Raw genomic sequence first — 5,440 nt, 5'->3', positions numbered from 1 at the left:
GTTGGTTTGTGGGGTCTGGGGGGCTTGGGTAGTAACCTGTGAGTTGGGAAAGATGAATGGCATTTAAGACCGTCATTGGACAGAGTTATCACTAACGGATACCAAGGTCATAACAAACGAACTGATGGATAAGAATTCGAGGCACGTTACTGCGGCCAGAGGGAGCAAAGTCACCCAAGCAGGGAGAGGCTTTGGGAGTTAGGGAGTTGAGTGTCCATCCTTCCATGGTAAGGAGCCCTGGCATTTTGACATATCATCATCTAGTGTGCACATACTTTTATAGAGTAACATATTACGCAACTCTATGTGGGTGCACCATTCGTGCACTTCCACACACTGCTGCAGTTGTTTAGTTGAGAAAGGTTCATTGTCTTTGTTCTTGTTTTGAGAAAATACTTGACAGGCATGTGAGCTTGAAAGAAGACCTCTGAGGCTGTCACGCCTAATGCATGAGGCTAAGTAGATCTGATTATTGTCATCAAAGCAAGTGAGGGGACAGAGGTCAGGGTGATGGTATATCACATACTCAATTCTGTTCACCGGAGGCAACTAAGCCCTGCATTCACATTAGTCCCCGCGACACTGGGAAAGTCCCATGCTGTGGGACTTTCTCCTCAAAAACCATAATGTGAACGCTCACTGGGACTTGTCCCCTTGTCCCCTTGAAGCAAGTCGAGTATGGGGACAAGATTTGGAGGGGAGAGTGACCTTGGGGCGAAATTGATGGCGTCCAGCTGTTTTCATGAAATGTGTACATGCGCTATGCCTGGTTTCAAGTGGCAGAGCTTGCTCCAAGCTCCAGATGCCCCTACAGCTCGGGGACAGATGAGATAGCAGTTTGGACGGTCAGTCGTAAAAAAGATAAGATCTCTGGTGACTGTCCCCGCGACTAGGGGTCCAATGTGAATGCGGGGGTAAACCCTACCATTGGGTAAAAAGTAATGTATAGTTTGGCAACCATGTTGTATATTTGTTGTTGTTTTTTTTTCTCCTGTGCCATATTGTGCTGGTATTTGCTTTGTTTTGTTTACTTTTGTTTTGTTCTTGAGGAAGCTGTAGCATACAAGAGTTTTCGGACATTTTGCTGAGGCTGGTGGCATATAGATCTTCTGTTGCTATTACCATCCATTGAGAGCACTGAAAAGAAGTATTCATGTTTTACTATTTTTAACTTGAGTGATTTCAGAATTATATTTCACTTGATAAGAAAAGAAGTATTCATATTTTACTATTTCTGAATTGAGTGATTTCAGAATTATATTTCACTTGATAAGAAATTAACAAAAAAGAGAAGAAAGGGGAAAAAGGAGCCAATCTGACATGCCAAACGTGGCTGATAAGCTTCATTTATTCATTCCTTTTATATTCCTAATGCGGTTTGTGTCACAGAAGACTGCAGCACAGTGACAAAACATGTACCACAGACTACATTGCAATAGTGTGCCTAACAATAACTGTGACAGCAAAAGCACACAAACTTAAGGCCTATAGAAACATACATCGTACTATTACTGTTTTGATGCACAGCAGAGAGATACGTACATGCCGAGAATGCAGAGAACACGGTTGACATGTTGCTATAGCCCAGATTTGTAGAATACAGCCGTGGAAGGCAAACCCCTTGAGGACAACTCTCAGACTTTTTTATTGTTATTTCTTTCTTTATTTTTGCCAAAGATGGGGGACAGGTATTTCATGTTTCTGCTGTGAGAATGTAGTGTAATATATTTTCTCTTCAGAAGCAGAAGGCTTTAACTCCACAACCATGATACAACTAAATCCCGGCTGCTATAAAAGCTGCAATTTTTTTTTAACCAAAGTTATTAATCACATTTTTGCATCAGATAACAGTGTCATTGTAAACCCTATAAAGTGTTGCTGTCAGCTGCCAGCTGCCAAAACTTTCATGCATAAAAGTTGTAGTTGGATTTATGAGATAATTATATGCCTCAGTAGCTGTATAGAAATGTTTCATGTTGAAAACAGCAATCATTGTCTGTGTTTTTGTGCAAGAAATCATGCATGCCTTCATTTCATTCACAGCTCTCAAAGGGAAATTTCTCTCTTGTTAGAGAAGTGGGCACAAATTTGATTTGTTTTCGTTATGATCATACTTGAATGGAAGCTGGTATGCTTAATACACGTGTTGCTGTACATTGACATGTCGTGGTGGCTTCATTTTTTAGATAAGGCAGCTAGGATTTGGACAGGACATGACTTAACTGATTGTCAGACCATTAATCCAAAAAGGTCATTTTCACCAATATTTCAGATACAAGGTCTTGTCACCCCAGCGACAATATCTATGTATGCCTGCAATGATTTGCAATATTATAGCTTGGTAACTTATCCGACTGACATTTGAAGAAAATGCTGCACGTGTCATTTGTTACTTGCATACCAAAGTTCACTTATCTTGGCAGGAGTTATGAAAGATTAGTGTTATTATTGAAAACTTCAAGAATGAGACAGTTGAGTCAGCTTTGTGATGGTTCAGATACAAACTCATAAAACATGCTGACCTTTTGATGAACACCACAGTAAATTAAAATGTTTTTTATCCAGGTGTACATTGTTTAGAAAAAATACTTGAACACTGAAATATGTGCAGTTTATGTTTTAAATTAAATTTGACTAGCTGTCCAATCTTGTCCAGACTGCAAAGAAATTACCATGTATTCCTAAATCTAGTGGTAAAATTAATGGGGCCCTGGAAACTCGTTAGTGGTCACGAGAGAATAAATATAGTCACAAGGATTGTGCTTTATAATGAGCACATGGCTCAAAGTTTGCACCAAGCCTGCGAAATAAGACTTGCCAAACTGCCATTGCGCACTGCCCGTACAATGTGTATTCACCTACGCCGCCCTGTACATTTCAAACACGCAAACATTGTGTTCGACAAGCAAAATCTACCATGTGCTATTAGCTTTGTTTTATTTTCTTGACTGGTGTGCAGTCTTATTTAGTGTCAGAGTGAGATGTTAGTAGTAAGGCAAGCCTTTTTTTTCTTTCATTTAGACATGTATCGTGTTAGATTAATTTAATGTTTAAAGGGAAGAACAAATACATAGCAGAATTGAAACATCTAGCCATGCAGAATAGTCAACTGCATGGATGCCATAATTTATTTTCTTTTGTCAGGGTTTTTTTTTGTTTGTTTGTTTGTTTTTTTTTTTGTAGCCATGGCTTGTACAAAGTATCAGATTGCTCAAGAATATTATGCTACATTGTACTAAACAGTGAATCAATGCCAAATAATGTGGCATAAAAACACAAAACATGGTCTAAACAGTTCAAGAATTATGCCATTACCTATATTATTCAAGCCAGTTCAGTTTTTTTTTTAGTACAATCATTAAGGGCGACAGTATGTGAAATCTGCTATGTGCTCCTACCTTATCTTTTGTAGTACATGTAGTGTAGTACAAAATCAGCTAGTCTTTTTAGTTAGTATGTTACCAATACTGTGAGGAATCATTTTGGCCCAAATTCACACATTACAATGTAGTTTTAATCAGATCCATGATTTGGGTTCACTCCATGGTCTAAAACATGCGTGCATGTGCCAGACCTGCCCGTCACATGTGCATGGCATTATGTTTACATTGTACTACTTGATATTTGTTGGCATGTGCAATACGCATTCTACAGTCAAAATTTGAATATTTCATTGACTAAATTATAAGTTACCTTGATGAATTCCTGCCTTACAGTTCACTGGAGACAATGTCTAGATATTGCATGAATCCAAATTATCAGTGGGCCTACTCACTTTCTTAGAACGTCTCTCTAAATTCCTTGTACAATGCAAAGGACACTGAACAGATGTGTTAGGCTCATGATCAGGTGTTTTTCAACAACTCAATTATTTGGTTCATTTAATTTGTGCACTGTGTAATTAGCCTTCATTTATAATGCTGCCTACAAAAGTTAACTTGAATTGTTAACCTTGTGACCCTCTTTCTTATCCTTTGGCTGGTAAGCACAACTTTTTACTTGAAACTAGTCAAATTCAGTACACGTAAGTAGTTCTTTTGAATCATGCCATGCTAGATCCCCAGTCCATTTGTTAAAACTGCTGTTCAGTGTTGAAATGATTTTCCAGCCGAGACCAAAGCACTGTAGTGACAGCGCCCTCTGTAGTTGAAGCACCATTGCCTCTGCCACATGTGCGAGTAATCATTTTCCATGTCTTAGTCATCATTTGTAAAAAAACTCGCTGCATGTTCCAGACTTCTCTAGAAGCTGTAAATGTTTGAAGTGATGATAGTGCATGTTCTTGTTATATGTTGTTCATGTTGATGAATATGGCTTTATCCTGTAATGTTAATTCATCAATCAATAACAACCATGCTTGTCTAAAACTGTCATTTTTGTTATATTGTAATTTTGTGTGCTCATTAAATAACAGGAAAATAAAGTGTGAAATAAATATGTTGTGCCATCTTAACTTGTTTTTTTTTTCTTCAAAATTCGAAACTGCTTGTGGCAATAACTCTTTGTACAGTGAACTCCCATTATTGCGAATTCCTCGTGACCTGGCAATTTTCTTTCGTTATTTCAGAATTTCGTTATAAGCACACAAATATTTCTAAAGTGTATACAGATATGTAGATAATTTTGGGACTTGAATTTTTACTTTGTTGTAAAGGGAATTTCATAACAGTGTTTGTTGTAATGGGAGTGCGCTCTATGATTGATGGTCAACGTTATTGTACATTTTGTCTGTTTGTGTGAACAGAAAGGCTTTGGATAGCTCCAGACACCTTGTGTAATTTCAGAATATGTTGCAGTTTACGATTTGTTTTTATACATAAGCCTGCCTACCCCGGAAAATGTATTCTTATATTACATGTTTGCAGATCACCTTGTTCATACAAATTAAACTCAAATTGTTGTACTTGCCGGCGTTTTAACCCTATGGTTTTTTTGTTTTTTTGGTTTTTTTTTTGCTGATAGGGAGACAGCCAGAGCAAGAATTACGATTAATGCGTGGTAATAGCAAATTGTGTGCCCCCATTACCAGTTTATGTCCACAGGGGGTCCTTTAGATTGAAAAAACCAAAGTCAATAAGAGAGAATTTGGAGGAAGTTGCAACAAAAAAAAATATCCGTTTTACGCTTTTCATATACAATTGTACGTGCAGAGATTATGTATACGAATTAAATGTAATGCAGTAATTTAAATGATTATCTATATTTGCATTACTTTGCAAAGGGGACTCCAAAGATGACAGCCAAATTTGAACATGGATTGTTCTTTTATTAGGTACAGTTGTATTGAAATGCATGTGTTAATGCTAGTACTTGTCACCATCATTCATGTTTGTCATAATCCCAACATTGCCTTGAGAATAATCACCTTTGATATGATATAACTTCATACTTGGAGATCATGTACATTGTTGTTCTTGTGATATACACAGATGTTGTACAC

This window comes from Diadema setosum, chromosome 3 (assembly GCF_964275005.1).
Source record: "Diadema setosum chromosome 3, eeDiaSeto1, whole genome shotgun sequence".
Taxonomy (NCBI): Eukaryota; Metazoa; Echinodermata; class Echinoidea; order Diadematoida; family Diadematidae; genus Diadema; species Diadema setosum.
The sequence above is the reverse complement of the archived record's forward strand: the minus strand, read 5'-3'. Positions refer to the sequence as shown.